The sequence below is a fragment of the Sciurus vulgaris genome, assembly GCF_902686455.1.
Source record: "Sciurus vulgaris genome assembly, chromosome: 10".
Classification (NCBI taxonomy): Eukaryota; Metazoa; Chordata; class Mammalia; order Rodentia; family Sciuridae; genus Sciurus; species Sciurus vulgaris.
In genome coordinates, this window is record NC_136470.1 from 573,394 (window position 1) to 594,379 (window position 20,986).

Sequence of the window (20,986 nt, forward strand, 5' to 3'; positions counted from 1 at the left end):
TGCCTGGAGGAGTCCCCTGCTGGCCACGGGGACCGGCGCAAGGCCTCGCATCCCAGAGCAGAGGTGCTGGGAGCTTGGTGGGCTGGAAACCAGAGCAGATCCACACCAGGCTCTCCTCTTCCCCAGGAAGGCAGGAGAACCTCCCCAGGGGGTGGGCCTGTCCCGCTCTGGCCACAGAGCCCCACATGTGCCCTGACCTGGGAGCGCAGCCCTGCAGGCTCCTGTGGACAAGCAGGTGGCCAGGCAGAGGCCAAGGCTGACGTCTGAGCCAGGAGCTCCTGCTCCTGGACGTGGTGAGGACCACGGCAGGAACCTCTGGGCTGCAGGCAGAGGTGCCCTCGGGAAGGGGCTCCTAGGCCAGGGGCTGGCCACCCCAACCTGGCCATCTCACTGCCCAGGACCTGGAGACTGCTTCCATCTGGTCCTCTCTGCAGAGTCAGGGAGCCCTGGGGCTCACGTGGCTGGTCGGGGCACCTGGGTGGAAGCCCAGCTCCTGGGTCATGGAGCTGGGCACATCTCATGCTCACCAAAGTCCCTAGAGTCCTGGCAGGAGAAAGCCCTCTTCCTGGTCCACAGTGGGCTGGGGGCGGGCCAGGTGCCCCGTGGAGGACAGAACTGGGTTGTGTCCAGGGGATTCTTGGGTGGGCAAGAAGCCTGGCTCGGGGGGGCTCTTGGCACAGAGGCCCTCCAGGGAAGCCTGTGAGCTGGGGTGGGGACCGGCTGTGTGCTGAGTGCAGGGCCGTCCACCAAGGGCCACTGCCCTGAGACTGGCTGCAGCTGGCCACAGTGCCCCAAGGACACTCAGGGACCTTGGGACAACCTCCTCTTCCCAAGTCTCCTCGGGGACCCTGCCTGGCACACCCTGGACCGCAGGGCTGTCCCGGGGCTGCGGGGCTGGACGGGTTAACCTTCTGCAGCGCCTCGCGGGGCCCAGTTCTGTGAAAACATCTGGCCTCTGAGCTGTAGGAGGGGCCTGCTCCCTGCTGGGGCCCAGCAGGACCCAGGCAGAGGGGGCCGCAGGAGGGGGCTTCCCAGGAAGCGCAGCGCAGCCTGGCTCGGGGGCTCCAGGGGTCTGGCCAGGGCGCCAGACATTCCTGGAACCAGAGTCACTTCCTGTCCTGCTGACCCTAGGGGGGGCAGCGAGGGGAGCCGTGGGGCCGCCCGGCACACTCAGGATCTGCTTGGGCTGCGCCCCAGCCGTCCTGGCCGCTGTGTGGCTCCTGCTCCACACCCTGCCTCCCCTGGGCCTGGGGCTCGCTGGGACCCGCCAGGGGTGTGGACCCTTCCCATTGGCCTCAAGCCCAGTTCCCAGCCCTCCCAGACACAGTGGGCTGCAGCCTCCAACCAGCCAGGTCCTGGCCCAGCGAGGTGGGCGTGCTGGAGGCGGGGGGGGGGGGGAGGCAGGCCCTCCCCGCTGGGCTCAGGCCAGGGCTTCCCTCCACCCCACCTGGTTCTCGCCTGGACAGACCTGCTCCTGCCCCTGTGGTGCTGGGCTGAAGGGCTGCCCTGGCCACACCCGACCCCGGGCCACCTCGCCGCTCAGGTCCAACAGGGCCCAGGCCACAGGGAGACCAGGCCAGGGCCCCACAGTCCAGAGCCCCTCACCTGCTGGACACTGGAGAGAAGGGGTGCCCTTCCCAGGCGGAGGACAAGCACGGGCAGGGCAGACAGGATCTCCACGCGGGACCACAGCGGCCCAGAGAAGCTGTGTGCCCTGCCTGCCCTGCCCGGGGTGAGGACACCAGGAGGCAGGGGTGGTGGGGTCTGGGCTGCCCAGCTCTGTCTCCTGCTAGCCAGTGGCCTCTGGTCAGGAAGCTGAAGTCTGCAAGCTGAGGCTCCCCAAGTTGGGACGAGGAGCCCCGGCAGAAGCTGGTGGTGGGATCACAGTCGCAGCCCCTGGGGCCAGGCCCACCCCTCCAGGGGCAGGGAGAGGCCGGGTGGAGACCAGGAGCTGCCAAGAGGACCCACCCTTGGCCTGCTGCCCTACATCTGGTTTCCATCCCCTGGGGGACGTGCTGGGGGCAGGGTCCGGGCTTCTCAGGAATGTCAGGCCTCCCATCAGACCCCAAGAGAGTGTGTGGTGGAACAGGGCCACTCGGTGGGACAGGGCCACTCCCTGGAACAGGGCCTGCTCCAGCCCACACCTTCCTGGGAGCCAGGGTCTGGCCCTGTGGGATCCCAGGCTACCGGGGCTCCCACCCCGTCCAGTGGGAGCCCTGGAGGAGGCTCCCTCAGAGGCCAGGGCCTGGATGCCCCTGCCCAGAGGCAGAGGCCTGGGGCTGCGCGGCCCCTCTCTGACGTGGGGCCAGCCGGGGCCCGCCGTGGTGCAGACCAGGGCAGCCTCTGAGGGGAGCCCGGGTCAGGAGCAGCTGGCCAGTTACCACAGGAGTCAATGGTCTCCCTACCAGGGTCCCAGCCTGGACTTTGCATCTCAGCTCAGAGGTGGGGCCTGAGGCCCGAGACCAGCCCGGCAGGACCCCAGTGGGGCTGTGCTGACCTTGTGTGGTAGGAAAGCCCTGGGCAGGCATGGTCACCAGCAAGACACAGCCCCTGTCCTGGGACCTGCAGTCCCTGAGGGCCCAGACAGCAGACAGGGGCCACTGTCCAGCTCAGGGGGGCCACGGGGACCATGGGCACCAAGCTGGTGGGGCCGGGAGGGTGCCTGGCTGCAGGGCCCCACTTCCTGTTTGCCTCAGAAGCAGTGGGCTCTGCTCCCAGCCTCTCTCCTCCCACCCTCTGCCCTGCTTGGGGTGGAGAAAGCACGGCAAGAGGTGTCCCTGGTCAGTGTGGGTAGGGCGCCCTCTGCTGCCCATCTGGCAATTATGCTGGATGCACAGGCAGAGGCAGGCACAGCCCTGCCTCCCTGACTCCCTTGGGCTGCCCACTGGCCTGGGCCCCTGTGGGGCCTGGCTCCAGTGCTGGGCTGCAGCACTCGGGAGGGATCTCCCACCGGCTGGCCTCTGTTACCTGCAAGGCCACCAGGCAGAGGTCAGCAGGCTCAGCCCAGGGACACAGAGCAGGTGGCAGCCTCTGTTTGGGGTCACCTGACCCAGCTGCCACCAGGGTCCCAGACCCACCGCATAAGCCTGCTGCCTGCTATGCAGGGGAAGCGGCCCTGGTGCCTCGCTGAGCGTCTGGGTCGCCACTGCACTGTCCCCAGGCCGGGCCCTGAGCCCATTTCCTCTGAGCCAGGTGGGCAGCCAGACCACAAGGGGCCCGTCTGAGCCCTGCCTGGGAAGCAGGGTCACCACCCAGGAAGGGTGGGCTTCTGTGAGCAGCGTGTTCCCAGCCTCAGGAGGGACTGGTATCACCAGGCCCCCAGCAGGTCAGCCCCAGCGTGTGAGGACAGGCCCCCTTCACGTACTCACTCTTCTTCCTCTGCAGCCAAGGGTCAGGCTGTCCAGAAGGCCAGTGATGCCCCAAGGACACAGGTTTGGGCTTGAGGTGGGCCAAGTCAGTCCCTCTGGGCCCTGCCTGGGCCTTGAGTCCCTGGAGAGCAGGGCCAGCAGGTGGATAGCAGTGGGCTGTGCTTCCAGGTATGGGGCCACGCACAGACATGGGCCTCCAGGAAGGCCAGGGCAGGTGCAGCTTCCCGCAGGCAGGTGGCTCTGGAGGGGAAGGAAGAAGGGGCTGGCGGGGGGCTGGTTTGTTTTTTGCAGTGGTTTTTCAGTTGATCCTTTGGGGTTCAGCTGTGTCCCCCATTCTTGTGCCTCTGTCTTCTCCTTCCATTTGCATTGGCAGGCTCTTCCTGCACCAGCTGGGGGGGGGGGTCAGTGGCCTCCCCACCTGCTCTGGCTCACACTGCACCCTGCTCTGGGGAGGCCCATCCCCCATGGAGTACCTGGCAGTGATGCGTCTCTCTGGCAGCCCACGGCGTGTGCCAGGGTCACAGAGGCACGGGCTCTGCTGGGTGGGGGAGCCCCTGGTGCCCGTGGATCGGGCTGAGTGCAGACATCTGTGTGTTTCCAAAGACAGGGGCACCTGCTTCCTGACCAGAGTGGGTTTAAGCCAGGAGCTCGATGTGGGCTGGACACAACTGCCCAGTCTGCAACACATGTCCAGATGTCATGTCCAGATGTCATGAGTGTATGCCCAAATGGGCATACACACAATACTAGTCAACGTCCCCCAGAAGCCCGTGTGCCAAAGGCTTGGTGGACAGTCTGTGGTGCTGCAGGCAGGTGGTGAGCCAGCAGGAGGGCTCAGGAGTGGAAGTTAGCTCCCTGGGGCTTCCCCCAAGGAGTCACCATCTAGGGGTGCTGGTCCCTCTCCACTCAGCAAGGAATGAAGAACAGGACGCAGAGAGAGCAGGCAGCGGGTGCATTGCAAGAGCAACAGCAGACTTCTCCAAAGAGAAGGGCCCGGGAGCCGGGAGTCTGGCGGGGTTTCAGCCTGAGCTTCTCAGGTTCCCTGGAGTTCCCTCCTCTCCTTCTCCCCTCCCCTGTCCTCACACTCCTCACCTTATTGACCAGTGGCCCCTCTGTCCATGTGTCTGTTCAGTTTTTCTGTTGGGTCCCCACTTAGGAGCGAGTTCGAAGTGTCTGTCAGACTGGGTCCCCCCTGTGTCCACCAGCACTTGGTCAGGCAGGAAGGTGACCTCAGCAAGAAGGCCCTCCCATCCCCTGTGCCTGCCCTGCCCGGCCCTCACTCGCCCTCCTGCCCCTCTGCGCCCCCTCAGAGGATACCCCGACTACTGCTGGGAGTTGGGGCGACGACCACTCCAGCTACTTCAGGGGTGTCATCAGAGTACCCAGGATAGCCTTCTGAGGAAGGTCGATGGTGAGTGGGCAGCAGCAGGCTGGTCCAGGGGCCAGCACTGATGACATCCATCAGTAGGTCTGTTGAGGGTTCCTGGTAGAGGTCTGGAGGGACGTCCACTGGTGCTCCATTTGTAGCACTGTCTGAACTTTTATTGTCTTGAACAAGAGTAAACAAAGCAAATAAGCAAACTGATAATGTAAGGACCAAAAAGAAGAAGGAACAGGGCCACGAGAGGCCCGAGGAGAGGAGAGAACCATGTGGCTTGGGTGATCTGTTGGACTGGCCTTCAGGGCTTCTCCTGGACATTTTCTGCATGAGGGAAAGCGTATTCCCAAGTGGGAGAGCTGAGAGGGAGACCTCAAACCTTCCACAGGAAACCCTGAGGAGACACCCGACTGATCCGTGATCCAGCTGGTGTCTTTGAGCTACAGCTGGGGGCCTCTTCCATGGAGCACTGGGGCGCTCACAGGACAGAAAAGAGCTTTCCCACAGGAGCACGGAACTGTGGGACCCTGCAGCTGCTACGTCTGCAGCCTAAGCTCCTTCAGCCATCGGGGCCTCTCCCTTCTGATGTCCAGGAACATGGATACCTGCTACCCTGGAGGGCAGGAGGAGGGCCTCAGGACTTGAGCCTCTGCCCAGCCTGCTCAACAGGAGCGCCGTACGGTGAGCAGTCCTTGCCCCTCCTGACCGCAGTGTGAGCGTGGAGTAGGACAAGGCACATTTAGAATCAGCATACGTAGTGACCCTCTAGAATTTAGAAAGCTCGAGAGTCCGGGTGAGGACCACTGTTCTGCCAGCTGGGCACTGGTGTTAGCAGGAAGTGGCCCCAATTCAAGAACACAACTCTGTCAATACTGTATACCCAGATCTCCCATCCCATCAATCACCAACCAACTTCCATCAGAGTGTAGAGCGAGACCAGGGTTATCCATAGGATGATCAGATAAATCTGGTCTCCCAGCTTATGATTCAATAAAACTTCTTCACATTAATGGAGAGGCTTTCCCACTCCCTCAGGTAAGAACAGCATGGACTGAAGTTATGGCGAGCCTTAAGGACATTCTAGGCCCCCCCAGAAAAGGGTCTGATATTTAAGAATATGGTAGAAGGTTCACCACAGACTGCCTTAGAGTCTGGATTCCTCCTTTGTCCTGGAGGTGAGGACAGTAGGGTCTTCCAGAGCAAGTTCCTGTGCCTAGGGACTAATCGTCTGTTCAGAGACTGCCTTAGAGTCTGGAATCCCCTTGTGTCCTGGAGGTGAGGACAGTAGGTATAAGGTCACCCCCCACTTAGGTGCCAACATGGCGCTGGCCGAGCTTCTCTTCCTGATTTTACTCCTCATAACTTCTTCCTGCCCCGGGAACTCGCACCCAATTGGTGCTTGATACCCTGCCCAGACCCCTAGTAACAAGGCTCACCCAGTCAACCATCGCCCCGCCCCCAGCAACAAGGCTCTCCCAGTCAACCATGGCCCCGCCCCCAGCAACAAGGCTCACCCAGTCAACCATCGCCCCGCCCCCAGTAACAAGGCTCACCCAGAAAACCATCGCCCCGCCCCCAGCAACAAGGCTCTCTCAGTCAACCATCGCCCCGCCCCCAGCAACAAGGCTCTCCCAGTCAACCATCGCCCCGCCCCCAGCAACAAGGCTCTCCCAGTCAACCATTGCCCCGCCTCCAGCAACAAGGCTCACCCGGTCAACCATCGCCCCGCCCCCAGCAACAAGGCTCTCCCGGTCAAACCATCGCCCCGCCCCCAGCAACAAGGCTCACCCAGTCAACCATCGCCCCGCCCCCAGCAACAAGGCTCTCCCAGTCAACCATCGCCCCCCCCCCCAGCAACAAGGCTCACCCAGTCAACCATCGCCCCGCCCCCAGCAACAAGGCTCTCCCAGTCAACCATCGCCCCGCCCCCAGCAACAAGGCTCACCCAGTCAACCATGGCCCCGCCCCCAGCAACAAGGCTCTCCCGGTCAACCATCGCCCCGCCCCCAGCAACAAGGCTCTCCCAGTCAACCATCGCCCCGCCCCCAGCAACAAGGCTCACCCAGTCAACCATCGCCCCGCCCCCAGCAACAAGGCTCACCCAGTCAACCATCGCCCCGCCCCCAGCAACAAGGCTCTCCCAGTCAACCATCGCCCCGCCCCCAGCAACAAGGCTCTCCCAGTCCACCATCGCCCCGCCCCCAGCAACAAGGCTCACCCAGTCAACCATCGCCCCGCCCCCAGCAACAAGGCTCACCCAGTCAACCATCGCCCCGCCCCCAGCAACAAGGCTCTCCCAGTCAACCATCGCCCCGCCCCCAGCAACAAGGCTCTCCCAGTCAACCATCGCCCCGCCCCCAGCAACAAGGCTCTCCCAGTCAACCATCGCCCCGCCCCCAGCAACAAGGCTCTCCCAGTCAACTCTCACCCTGTTTCATGCCCAGCCAATCAGCCTCTTCCCGGCCCTATGTAAGTGTGTGCATTTTAAAATAAAACGGGACTTCTCCGGGGATTTTCTTCGGACTGTAGCTCCGTGCACTTCTTTCACTGGTGCCGAAACCCGGGAGGGGAAACTCCTCAAATATCGAGGACCCCCTCCATCTCCCCCGTCAAAGCTTCTCGCCCTCGTCCACCTTCTTGAGCGCTGGCTACCCTGCAACCACCACCAGCCAATTTCTAGGTGAGTCACCCCTCGGGAGGCCGCCGCCCTTAACTTGACTATCGCAGGGTGTCTGGCCGTGATCGTCCAGCTGCCCCTGACGTCTGGTGATAGGGAGAGACCACACCCCACCTCGGCCTTCACGACCACGGGGGACTCCTAGGCGCCTCTTTCCTCCCTCAGTCGGGCGGGAGGGAACAACACACCCCTTCCTCTTTTCTCTTCTCTCCTCTCTCCTCTTCCACACCCACTGGAAAAGCCTAGCACTAGGTTCTCCACGGCCTCCGGCATTTCTGCCTGGCAAGGGAATCCTCAGGAGACGACCTGACTTTTCCCTCTGCCCCCGACCCTACTGGGTCCCATGAATGGTTTTTCTCCTTGGGGACGCCTAAGTGAGTCATCCATTCATGTTTCCAGCCCGGAGATCTCTTTCTCTCTCTCTTTCTCCCTTCTCTTTCTCTTTCTCTCTACTTTCAAAGGATGATGGGGGCCTCTTCTTCCCTCCCAAACGACTCCCCCTTAAAATGCCTACTCTCCAACTTAGCTTGTCTCTCACTCACTCCAGATATTAAACCTAAAACCCTCGTTAAATTCTGCACCCAAGATTGGCCTTCGTACCTGTTAGACAATCTTAGTCGGTGGCCTCCCGAAGGCTCCCTTGACCCCTAAATTTTCTGGGATCTTTTCAATTACTGCCAGCGCTCAAAAAAGTGGAAGGAGATCCCCTATGTTGAGGCCTTTGCCCTCCTCCGTTCTCACCCAATCTTGTTCTTCCTGCAGCCTCATCAGGTTCTCGCCTGCAAACCCTCCCCTACCGCCGAGCCTGCCACCTCCTCTTTCCATCCCGCGGACGAACCACCCCCCACCTCGCCCACCTCCCTCTGTCCCTTCCTCTCCTTCACCTTCCTCTCCTGAGTCCTCTTCACCATCACCCTCCCCTGCCCCTAACTCCTTCAGCCTCCAGCCACTAGGCCGCGCTCCCAAACCACCCATTCCCACGTCCTGGCACCCCTTTGAGAGGTCGCTGGGCCCGAAGGGGTTATTCGGGCTCATGTTCCATTTTCCATGACTGGTCTCACCCAGCTTGAGAAGAGATCGGGCTCTTTCACGACTGATCCCACTACGTATATTCGGGAATTCCAGTGGGTCCTCCAGGCTCACAGTCTCACCCACCATGACATCTACATGCTTCTGGCCAACACCCTTCTTCTTGAAGAACGTAGGCGGGTATGGGAATTAGCCCAAGCCCGTGCAGATGACACCCACCGTGTCAATCCTAACCATCCCACCGGCCCCCATGGTTCCTGAACAGGACCCAGAGTGGGGCTGTAACACCGCAGCCGGAGTGCAGCTGGGAAATGAGTGTGCTGCCTGCATCGTTGCTGGCCTTAAGAAGGCGGCCCGTGAGGCAGTTCATTTCCAAAAAACCCAGGAAATAATGCAGAAAAAAGATGAAACCCCTTCTGAATTTATAGATTGTCTCACTAAGTCTCTCCAACAATCAACTCAGGATCTCGGGATCAACTCAGATCCCGAGACCCCCAATGGTAGGCACGTCCTTATGACTTATTTTCTATCTCAAAGTTACCCTGACATTAAGGCTAAATTAAAAACACTTGAACAAGGGCCTGCAACAGCTCAGACCGAAATTCTGGCTATGGCTTTCAAGGTCTTCCATAACCGTGATGAGGAAGCTGAACACCGAAAATACCAGAGATACGGAAAGGCAGAGCCTAGTAAGTTTCAGATGCTTGCTCAGGTCCTGCAAGGGACCCCCCAAACATGGCGCCAACATCATCCACAAAGTAAAAATCCAGGTGCCTGCTTCAAATGTGGAAAAGAGGGCCACTGGGCGAGAGCATGTCCCACCCAAGGACCCCTATTACCCCTTGCCCAAAATGCCAACAAATGGGTCACTGGGGATCAGACTGTCCCACCTCCCAAAGGGGAGCTGCGGCCAGGAACCCTAACGCTGCTCCTGGCACACAATGATTGACGGGGCCTTGGGTCCTCCTCCCGGCCATCACTGTTGACAGGCAGGAACCCAGGGTGGAAATTCGTGTGGATGGGCACCATATTAACTTCCTCTTAGATACTGGAGCCACATTTTCGGTCTTGAGGGAGTTTTGGGGACCCACAATGCCATCATCCTCTCCTATTGTCGGGGTAGGAGGGAGATCTATACTTCCACAAAGACCCCTCCCCTTACATGTACCATAGAAAATTCCCATTCTCACATTCCTTCCTTGTCATGCCCCAGTGTCCAGTGCCACTTCTTGGTAGGGATATCCTCTCAATCCTCAAAACCACCATCTCAATACAGCCACCGTCTTCCCCCACTCCACACTTCCTAATGGCCCTCCTGACAGAAGATCCCACAATTCCCTTTTGCTCTGACTGGGCCGGGCCACTAGAGGGCCATCCACACACCCACTTTTCTGTCCCAACCCACCTCATCAATCCTATCATATGGGACACCCAAAGCCCCGCCACGGTCGATTGCCCTCCCGTCTGCATTCGCCGTAAAGATCCCAACCAGTTTGCTGGTCAATCCCAGTATTCCTTGTCCACCGCTGCCCTACTTGGCCTCCAGCCTATAATACATGATCTGATAACTAGAAAATACCTTCGGCCTACCCATTCTCCCTATAACACTCCCATATTAGCGGTTAAGAAACCTAACAGACACATAATGGGGGGAAGGAGGGGTTCGTGTTAGGGTTAGAGTTAGGGTTAGGGAGGGGGGCAAGAATGGAGGAAGGAAGGACTGTATAGAGGGAAAAGAGGGGTGGGAGGGGTGGGAGGGGTGGGGGGAAGGAAAAAATAACAGAATGAATCAAACAACATTACCCTATGTAAAAAGTATGATTACACAAATGGTATGCCTTTACGCCATGTACAAACGGAGAAACAGCATGTATCCCATTTGTTTACAAGAAAAAAGAAAAAAAGAAAAAAAAAAAAAAGAAACCTAACGGTACCTACCTGTTGGTACCAGACCTTCGCCTCATTAATTCCTGTTATTCCTATCCACCCCCTGGTCCCTAACCCGTACACTCTTCTTTCCCAGATCCCGGCCACCTCTACCCATTTCTCTGTTATCGATTTAAAGGATGCCTTTTTCTCTATTCCCCTTGCACCCGAATCCCAAGACATTTTTGCATTCACCTGGACTGACCCAAAAACCAGACATTCTCAATAACTCACATGGACTGTCCTTCCTCAGGGTTTTAGGGATAGTCCCCATATCTTTGGGCAGTTTTGGCAGCGGACCTGGAAGGTTCCACTCAGCCTGCCCCAACTCCACCCTCCTTCAGTGTGTAGACGATCTCCTCCTTTGTAGCTCTTCGGCTGAAATCTCCAACATTGACAGCATCAACTTACTCAATCACCTAGCCCAAAAGGGGTATTGGGCCCCCCCAAAGGCGCAAATCTCTACAGCCACAGTCATCTCCCTTGGGTTCCTCATTTCCCATGGAAAAATAGCTATTACCACTGACAGGAAACAACTCATTAACTCTCTCCCCACCCCAAAGACCAAGACGGAAATTTTATCTTTTTTAGGACTGGCAGGATACTTGAGGGCATGGATTCCAAATTTTTCCCTCCCAACTAGACCATTATATGATATGGCAAAGGGCCCCCAGAATGAGCCACTACTTTCAACCGCTGGACGGCCTTTTCAGACACTCAAACAAGCGCTCCTTCGAGCCCCGGCCCTTCACTTACCTAATTTATCCAAACCATTTCTCTTGTACGTTCATGAAAAGGGAGGCCAAGGTTTGGGGGTCTTAGGACAAGAGTACGGCCCCACTTTTGCCCCAGCAGCCTATCTTTCTAAACAGCTAGATCCCACCATTAGAGGGTGGGCACCTTGCCTGCGAGCGCTAGCTGCCAGCCAGGTCCTCCAGAAGGAAGCTCATAAGCTGACCTTTGGATCCCTCCTACCATTCTTTCGCCACACCACCTGAAGGATCTGCTAACCTACAAGGGACTCCAGTCACTCCCCCCTCCAGGGTGCTTTCCTTACTTGTGTCTCTTCTCCAGAATCTGGCGGTGTCCTTTAAACCTTGCTCTCCATTAAACCCTGCCTCTGCTCCCGACCTCCCCTCCCCCGGCTGATTTCCCCATACACAGTTGTACAGAAACCTTAGAAACCTTTTTACCCTGTCCCACTTCACTCTCCGAAGGCCCTTTGCCACATCCCGACCTTATGTGGCTTACGGATGGCAGTTCATTCATGCACGATGGCACGCGGAGAGCGGGCTATGCTGTCGTCTCCCACTCAACAACAATAGAAGCCAACCCTCTCCCACCAAACACTACTGACCAGCAGGCCGAACTTCTGGAAGCTATTCGAGCCTGTGAGTCAGCAGCAGGGAAAGTTCTATCCCTCTACACAGATTCTAAGTATGTTCTTCACACTTTGCTGTCCCATGCTGCCATACGAAAGGAAAGAGGACGGCTAACATCCAAGGGCACTTCTGTTACCAATTCCAAACTTATTTCTCACCTACTCAGGGCTGCACAGTGCCCTCCAGGCTTGCAGTCACTCATTGCAAGGCACATCAATCTGACTCTTCTCCCATCAGTCGGAAACTCTAGGGCTGACCAAGCGGCACAGGCAGCGGCCCTCAAAACCCTGGGCCCCTCCACTGTGCTCATGCTCACCCCCTCTGGTGATATGCACCTTTTCCACTTCCTTCATTCCCTGTCCCGCCCTAGCCCCCAAAGCCTGGCAGCCTTCCTCCAGTCTTTCTTCTCCCTCTCTGCAGACGACAAAGCCCTCTTGCAACACATATCCTCGGCATGTCGCATCTGCCAGCAAACCAACACCAACACTCCCTTGTGGCCCAAACCTTTTCCCTCTCACCAAGCCCGCGGGCACACCCCTGCGGCAGACTGGCAAATTGGCTTTACCAACATGCCCAGGGTTAAACACATAAAATATCTGCTGGTCCTAGTGGACACCTTCTCTAGCTGGGTCGAGGCCTTTTCCACCTCCAACAAAAGAGCCTCTACAGTAGCCTCCATTCTGAAGACCCAAATCATTCCTCGATTGGAATGCCCGCCTCGATCCAGTCCAACAGTGGCCCAGAGCCCACCTCCCAGGTCACCCAGTCTCCCACTCAGGCTCTGTCCTTTCCCTGGCATTTCCTTGTCCTTATCGCCCACAAGCATCAAGGAAAGTTGAAAGAACAACCGAACGCTCAAAGATATCCTCACAGAGCTCACCGTGGAGTTAAGTGTGGACTGGGTGAGGCTACTTCCTCTGGCCCTTCTCCGCCTGCGGGCTCTGCCAAAGAAGCCCTCACTCCTCTCCCGCTTTGAGATTATGTACGGCCGCCCCCTTCCTCCCCCTGGCATCTCACCAAAAGCCTGGCCCCTTCCCGAGAACGGAGCCCTACCCCTTCTCTTCCACCTCTGAACTGAAGTATGGAAGCACCAAGACTGGCTTCTCCCTGACCCGACCTCTCCCAGGACTCCCTCCCTCTAACACCTGGTCAGTTGTGTACTACTGTCCCCGGGGGAGAGAACCCTCAAACCAAAGTGGGAGGGCCCAACTTCGGTGACCTTGTGTGCTCCGACAGCTGCCAAGCTGGCCTCCCTAACAGTCGGCTTGCTCCATGGATTCACATTTCCAGGCTAACGCCAGTCTCCAGTTCCCCGGGCCCTGAAGAACTCACCTGGAGTCTTGGGCGACATCTTCCTGCGGACCTCGAACAAAATACTCTTGCTCTACCTCTCCTCGGAACCCCTTAAAGCTTCATTTTTCCCGCATCTCCCTTCTTGAGCCAGTTCCTGAACATGATCCATGCTAGTCCAGCCCTAACCCCTATCCTCCTACCCCTTCTCCTTATGCCCCTCTTAATAACCTGCACAGCTTTTGTGTGGAGGTTTAAGGTGAGGCAAACAGACACAGAAAAGAACACCAGGACCACCTCTCGGGCAGCAACAGCCGACTGTCCCCATGTCTCATTTCCCCTGACCGCCAAGCTATTTCAACAGGCTACCCGCCCCTGCCTTTGCTTTCTATACGATCAAACCCGAGATCACTGCAGACGGTGGCCTGACACCTACGGAGGCTGCCCGTGTTGGTCCTGCAGGGTTCATGGTGCCTTTTTGGGACAGCTGAACGTAGGCATCTTTTCCTACGTGAGCAGTGCCCCCACCTACAATCTCACCATCAAGGACCCATGGGATCCTCAGTGGCTTCGGGAGTAACTGCTTCCGCTTACTGTAACGGATATTCTCGCACTCCCTGGGGATCCCTCCACATAGCGAGAATATGTCTTCATAGGCACCCAGGTGTCTCAGGTATCCTCTGACGTCAGGCATTCAGAAAAAATCATCATGCAGGCCTTGCAAAATTCCTCCTCCTCCTCCAGCTCGTTTTACTCCTGGCTTCAGACACTAAAGATACCATTGGCCTCTTCAATCGCTCCTTTCCAACTATTAGCCCTGCCGATCGCTATCTTTGGCTTCTCCAAACCGACCTCTGCTAGCTGCGGTTCCCCTAAAAGCTACAAGCTACACATTCCCTTCTCAGGAGTCTTCCGTGAAACATTTTCCTCACATCCCCTTGTGGGAACCTGAGGACATCACCTCCCACTCACCTCCCCGAACCTGCATCTACGGAACCCAAACCCAAGCTGCTCCTTCCATGGCCTGTCCATTAACATCACTCCTATAATACTACTGATGCCCAACCCGGACATTTCTTTTGGTGTAACGGAAGCCTCACAAATGTCCTCTTTGAGCACTTAACCTCCCCTTGTGTCCTTGTTACAATTGTTCCACAGTTAACCCTTTGCAGCAGCTTGGGACTTTGGTTCCTTCTGTCCCCACCCCCACGTGCTAAGCGCGCAGCTTCCTACCCACACTGGTTGGTGTTTCATTGACCACGTCCCTTGCTGGGATGGGCCTACCAGGAGGTGCCTTGCCCACTCCTTATGGGCCGTGAGGATATCAACACCCGGCTGGAGAGCGCTCTCTCCTCCACTGCCTCCTCCCTCGCCTCTCTGCAAAAGCAGGTAACCTCCCTGGCCCAGGTGACTCTCCAGAATCGCCGGGCTCTAGACCTCCTTACGGCCAAAAAAGGGGGAACCTGTGTGTTCCTCAAGAAGAATGTTGCTATTATATTAATGAATCCGGCCTAGTGGAACAAAATATCATCAAATTACGTAATTTGGCAGCAGACCTACAAAGATCCCCCCAATTCCCCATCCTCCTTGTGGTGCCAGTCTCCCCTTCCAACATGGGTATGGCCCATTCTAGGACCACTATCCATCGTTTTTCTCGCCTGTCTCTTTCTTCCCTGTGTCATTAAGTTCCTTCAGAACCAAGTGGGTAAAATCTCTAACCAGGCTTTTAACCAGCTTCTCCTCAGGAATCGTCAGCTACTGGCAGCAGATGAGCCCAGCGCCTCCTCTGGGAACACCTCACTACCGTTGAGGGAGTTGTAACCAACCTATGGACCTCCTTCCTAGCAGCCCTCCCTCAGGACGCCTGGCTCATTCCACCCGAGGCCGCTACAAGGGACGTTCACCAACCTCACCCCCCAAGAAACCTTCCCTTTTTCGGCCTTCTTATGGGGCTTCTTTATCATGTTCCTCCCGATTTCCCGACACCGTCCCTGACTCCGCCCCCATTCGGCAGGGAGTAGCCGGACTGAATGATGCCCCCTTCCAATATAAAACAAGAAAGGGAGGAATATAAGGTCACCCCCCTCCTCAGGTGCCAACATGGCGCTGGCCGAGCTTCTCTTCCTGATTTTACTCCTCATAACTTCTTCCCACCGCGGGAACTCGCACCCAATCGGTGCTTGATACCCTGCCCAGACCCCCAGCAACAAGGCTCACCCAATCAACCATCGCCCCGCCCCCAGCAACAAGGCTCACCCAATCAACCATCGCCCCGCCCCCAGCAACAAGGCTCTCCCAGTCAACCATCGCCCCGCCCCCAGCAACAAGGCTCTCCCAGTCAACCATCGCCCCGCCCCCAGCAACAAGGCTCTCCCAGTCAACCATCGCCCAGACCCCTAGCAACAAGGCTCTCCCAGTCAACCATCGCCCAGACCCCTAGCAACAAGGCTTTCCCAGTCAACCATCGCCCCGCCCCCCAGCAACAAGGCTCACCCAATCAACCATCGCCCCGCCCCCAGCAACAAGGCTCTCCCAGTCAACCATCGCCCAGACCCCTAGCAACAAGGCTCTCCCAGTCAACCATCGCCCAGACCCCTAGCAACAAGGCTTTCCCAGTCAACCATCGCCCCGCCCCCCAGCAACAAGGCTCACCCAATCAACCATTGCCCCGCCCCCAGCAACAAGGCTCTCCCAGTCAACCATCGCCCTGCCCCCAGCAACAAGGCTCTCCCAGTCAACCATCGCCCAGACCCCCAGCAACAAGGCTCTCCCAGTCAACCATCGCCCCGCCCCCAGCAACAAGGCTCTCCCAGTCAACCATCACCCCGCCCCCAGCAACAAGGCTCTCCCAATCAACCATCGCCCCGCCCCCAGCAACAAGGCTCACCCAGTCAACCATCGCCCCGCCCCCAGCAACAAGGCTCTCCCAGTCAACCATCGCCCAGACCCCCAGCAACAAGGCTCTCCCAGTCAACCATCGCCCCGCCCCCAGCAACAAGGCTCTCCCAGTCAACCATCGCCCCGCCCCCAGCAACAAGGCTCTCCCAATCAACTCTCACCCCGTTGCATGCCCCACCCAATCAGCCTCTTCCTGGCCCTATGTGTGTGCATTTTTAAAATAAAACGGGACTTCTCCGGTGATTAGCTTTGGACTGTGGCTCTGTGCACTTCTTTCAGTAGAGTCTTCCCAGAGCAAACTCATGTGCCTGGGGACCACTGATCTGTTAACCAGAGACTGCCTTCGAGTCTGGATTCCTCCTGTGTCCTGGAGGTGAGCACAATAGGGCCTTCAAGGAGCAAGCTCATGTGCCTAGAACCAGTGCTCCATCCACAAGAGACTGCCTTGGAGACTGGATTCCTCCTGTGTCCTGGAGGTGAGGACAGTAGGCCCTTCCCAGAGCAAGCTGGTTTGTCTGGGGACCAGTGGTCCGTTCACCTGAGACTGCCTCAGTGTCTGGATTCCTCCTGTGTCCTGGAGGTGAGGACAGTAGGGCCTTCCCAGAGCAAGCTCACATTCCTAGGTACCAGTGGTTACCCCTCATCCACAGCTCCAAGACATCCAGTCCACCTCAGTCACCTGGTTTGTCTCTTTACGTAGGAATCCCGCTGGCTGGGAAGTGACCCCTGTGATTTAGTGACCACTCCTTTCCTTTCTTGTAACATTGAAAATTGGAGTGAGTGGCAGGCCCTGAGCAGGGGCCTGGGTAAGATGGGTCCTGGGTCTTTTTTTTTTTTTTGCGGTACTGGGGATTGAACTCAGGGCCTTCACTCTACCAGCTGAGCTATCTCCCCAGCCCAAGATGGGTCCTTACCGTATCAAAGGCTTTCCTGGCCTCTGGAATCCAATTGATAATGGCCGTGAATGTCCCTCTGCTTCCTTAATGTATCAGAGTTGTCTCGCCTTCTCCCCGTATGCAGGGTCCAGCCCTGAGTTGCTCTGCTGTCTGAGGAAGGGGACGTGAGGTACAGGTTGGAATCTTTCTGGGCCACGCTTTAGAGTTCCACCTTCCAGTGTCATGTCCAAGTAACCCAGGAGGCATAACTGAGCCTTCCCCCCGGAGACTGTTTTAGGCCATCCACCTTCTGAAGGAACATTCTGTCAGGGTATGACCAGCGCATGCAGCCTTGGGCCAGTGCTGCCCAACAGGTGGACCTTGTCTTTAAATCCCTGGGGGGACCGTCCAGGTAGCTTGTCCTGCCTTATAGTAGGAGCCTCAGAGGCAAACCCAGGTGGGCTCTTTGGATGTAAAGGAATTCAGAAAAGGGCCCCCTTCAAATCTAGGACAGTGAGGTAGGCAGTTCCCTTGGGGCTCCGGGTAAGGAGAGTGGGGTTTAGGTTGCAGGGACCACGCTTCATTGATAATGTGACGGTCCTGAACTAACCTCCTTTACAGGGCCCTCCGCGACCCCAATGCAGGGGCATTTCAGGGGCTAGAGCAGCCTACCAAAGCCCCTCTGGGTCAGACTCAGTGTCAGGCATCAGCCCCTTCCTAGCCTCAGGTGTCAGCGATCCTGCTCTGGCAGGAAGTAGAAGGAACGTAGGTGAATCTCAACAGGGGTGCCGCCTGTGCCCCCAGGTATTGTTATCTGGCCACTGTGGGGTCATGGCCCCCATGGTATTGTTATCTGACCACTGCGGAGTCCATGTCCACCCTGTATTGTCATCTGACCACTGCGGGGTCCGTGTCCACCCTGTATTGTTATCTGACCACTGTGGGGTCTGTGTCCACCTTGCATTGTCATCTGACCACTGCGGGGTCCACTCCACCTCTGGGGGCAGGCAGCTACGTACCCAGGCAGCAACGTCTACTTGGCCCTTCGCTGAGACCGTAGGTCTCCTAAGATCGGGTTGGGGTCCTGGTGTAATGAGAAAGGAGGCAGGAGTGGACATCACCCCAGGGGCAGGCAGGAGGCTAGTGGAACTGCTCAGGAGCCCGGCCCAGGCGGGGACAGGACAGCACTGAGAATCGCGTGCCCCTGTGGAGAAGGAAGTTTCTCTGGCGCCTGCCCATGACCAAGCCTACCCGGTGCCTCAGGTTGGACCAGTCCCGGGAGCCATCGAGGAAGCCCAGGACCGTCCCTGGGAGCTGGCAGGCGGTGGCCTTGGTCCCCTCAGGTTCGCAGGACATCCGCCTTCCAGTGGTTCCCCTGACACAGAGGACAGGTCCAGGAGGCATTGGGTCAGAATCTGTCTTTAGGAATGATCCTCCTGTGACCCTGGCTCAGTGCTAGCCTCCCAGCACCTCTGCAGAAAGGCCACCGGTGGCTCCTTCCCCATGGAATCGTGGTGGCCAGCTGGGCACAGTGAAAGCCTTACCTTGGGTCCCCTCGATCCTCCTGGCACACGGTGTACAAAGTGACGTCTGTCCCACCATCTCTATCTCTGGCCACCCCGTCCCGTCTCACCCCTCCACAGATCTGGACGGGCTGCTGACCTGCGAATCAGGTAGGCTGGGTTGGCCCAGACTTATCAGAGGGGACTGTGTCAGGCAGGGACTGGCCAGGTTGCCCACGGCCTGCGGTCCACGTCCCCGATATTCCTTGTTGTAACCCAGGCTCTGCAGCTCTCACCCCCAGAGAGCAGTGATTCCCACCTATTCCTGCCAACGGTGATGGCGCTCCGCTCCCTGGTGCCTGTCCCCCTGCTCTCCCCCGGAACGCTCTCCCACCGTGACATCCTGCCTCGCCTTGAGCCCAAGCAACAGAGCCAGCCTTCCGAGGACCGGGACCTCTGAGCTGAGCCCCAAATAAGCTTTTCCTCTAAAATCGTTGTGGTCAGGTCTGATCTCTCTTTTCACATCAGTGAAAAAGCCGCCTAAACACCTTCTAACAGTCACTGGCTCTAAAAAGAAATTAGGGCCTCCACGCTGGGCCCCTTAGAAAGGGACTGCTCAGGGAAGCCTTTGCACTAGCGCTCAGGGCAGAGCCAGCAGCGTGCACACCTGACGCTGCACCCCAGGAGAGCGAGGGCACGGAGCCAAGCGGGATGAGAAAGGGCGTTCAGAGCAGAGGAGGCGGATTCGTAAACCAGCCCAGTCTCTGAACAGAAAAACAGCACAGCTTACGAACCTCTAGCCCTGAACCTGTCAAAACAGACGACAAAGGGGCGAAGCAGGAGGAAGCTGCTGGCCTGCACGGGTGCCCAGCCGACCTCCCGCCTGCGCTGTGGGGGCTGTGGCCCCTTTCGGAATGAGCCAGGACGGGCCTCGCGTCCCTGGGCACCCTGAGGTGTGAGGCCTGGCCTCCTCCTGCCTCTCTTCTGGCCAGGTGCCTGGTTTGCCCCCATGGGCTCCCAGGACAGCGTGCTCCTCACCACAGGTCCAAGAGCGCCGCCCACTGGTCATCAACAGTGGCTCCCAAAACCCAGAACCAAGATCGATTTTCCTCTTTGCAGGTTGATCACCCTACGTGTTTGTCATGGTGACCGAAAGCCAACGGACAGTCATAAATAGCCAGCCCCGGGGGGAGCACGTCCAAACAAGCCAGCTTCCCTGGAGAAACTGGAAACTGGTTGAGGTGCCCTCTCCTCGGGGTGCCCCTCCCCAGAGAGACCTGTGCCCTCAGAGACTGGAGGAGCACTCTGTGCGTGGGACCCGGCCAGCAGGCGGGCGGCTGCAGGGGACAGGCTCCGCTGAGGCGGGGTCTCAGGCCTGGGAGAGGGCGCGGGCCGCTCTCGTCATTGCTAGCCCCCGCATGCTGACGCCGCGGCTTTTCTCAAGCAGAATGAATGTGAGGTGAATTGACAAGCGTCCAGCAGGCGAGGGAGACCCTGTTCACTCCACAGAAGCGCAGGGAGCAGGGCACTGCGGTGCCAGCGCACGGAGGGACTGACCGTGCGGAACACCCTGAGCTGTGACCTAAAAACGGCTAAGGCCACCCGACCCTGGGTATGTTTTACCACAAAAAGTCACTTTCAAGAGCCTTTTATTGAAAGTGGACTGAGCGCCAGGGTGGCCTGTGCAAAGTGCTGAGTCGGCTCCTTGGCGCAGCCCCGGGTCCCAGGCACTGTCAGGGGGCCGGCGCCCTGGAGTGGTGTGGTGGGCGCAGTGTGGGGAACAGCGCTGGCAGAGGGGTCGGTCCTTCTCCTGCCGGCTGAGGCTGCGGCATGGGCCTCCCCTGCCTTGGCCCGGACTCCACTCCGGGGCTCTCTGTCCTCGGGCCGTTGCCTTGGGCCCAGCTGACCCTGGCGCTTCTGGGTCCTTAGCCCCAGGACCATGGGGCTGACCCTCCATGCCCCACGCGCATCGCCAAGGCGGGCCTCACTGGCTAGGGCTGTGCTGCTGCCTGGATCCCGACACGGCCCCCACACCCGACTCGGAGCCTGCTCCTGTGACAGGCCTCCGCCTGACTCTCGTGGCCGTCACAGAGCTGACCACGCTTCCCGTGCCCAGGCCCCCAGCCCCGCACACTGACCCACAACTGGCCAGACGGAACACACGCCACTGGGGCAGGTCTGAAGCTGATTGGTGACATCAAGCTATTTCTGCACGCCACTCAGTCTGCCGTCTAAAGTGCTGCCCACCCAATGCTGCCCGGAGTCCCAAGAGCTGGGTCAGGTGTAGCCTGACTCGGGTATCATTCTTTGCTCCTAAATTTGTCTAAATGTTTTCCTTTAGCTGTTTGGCATCAGAAATGGAATCTGAAGTGGATCCCAGAAGCAGTGAGTGCCCAGTAAAGGGGCCCCCCAGGCCGGCCGAGTCCACTACTTTCCCCAGCAACCGGGGTCAGGGGTCAGCTCCTGCTCGAGTCTGAGCTTGCTGGGTGTGTTTGGAGCCCCCAGCTTCACTTGAGATGTTGCCATTGCTCTGAGTCCAGGATTCGACTGGCTCTGACAACAACGGGGTGGAGCCCTGTCCAAGGTCCCAGGCACACGCCTTCAGGTGGGTTCCTCCAGATCTAGGGCGTCGGGACACTCCACTCTGGGAAACCTGCTGAT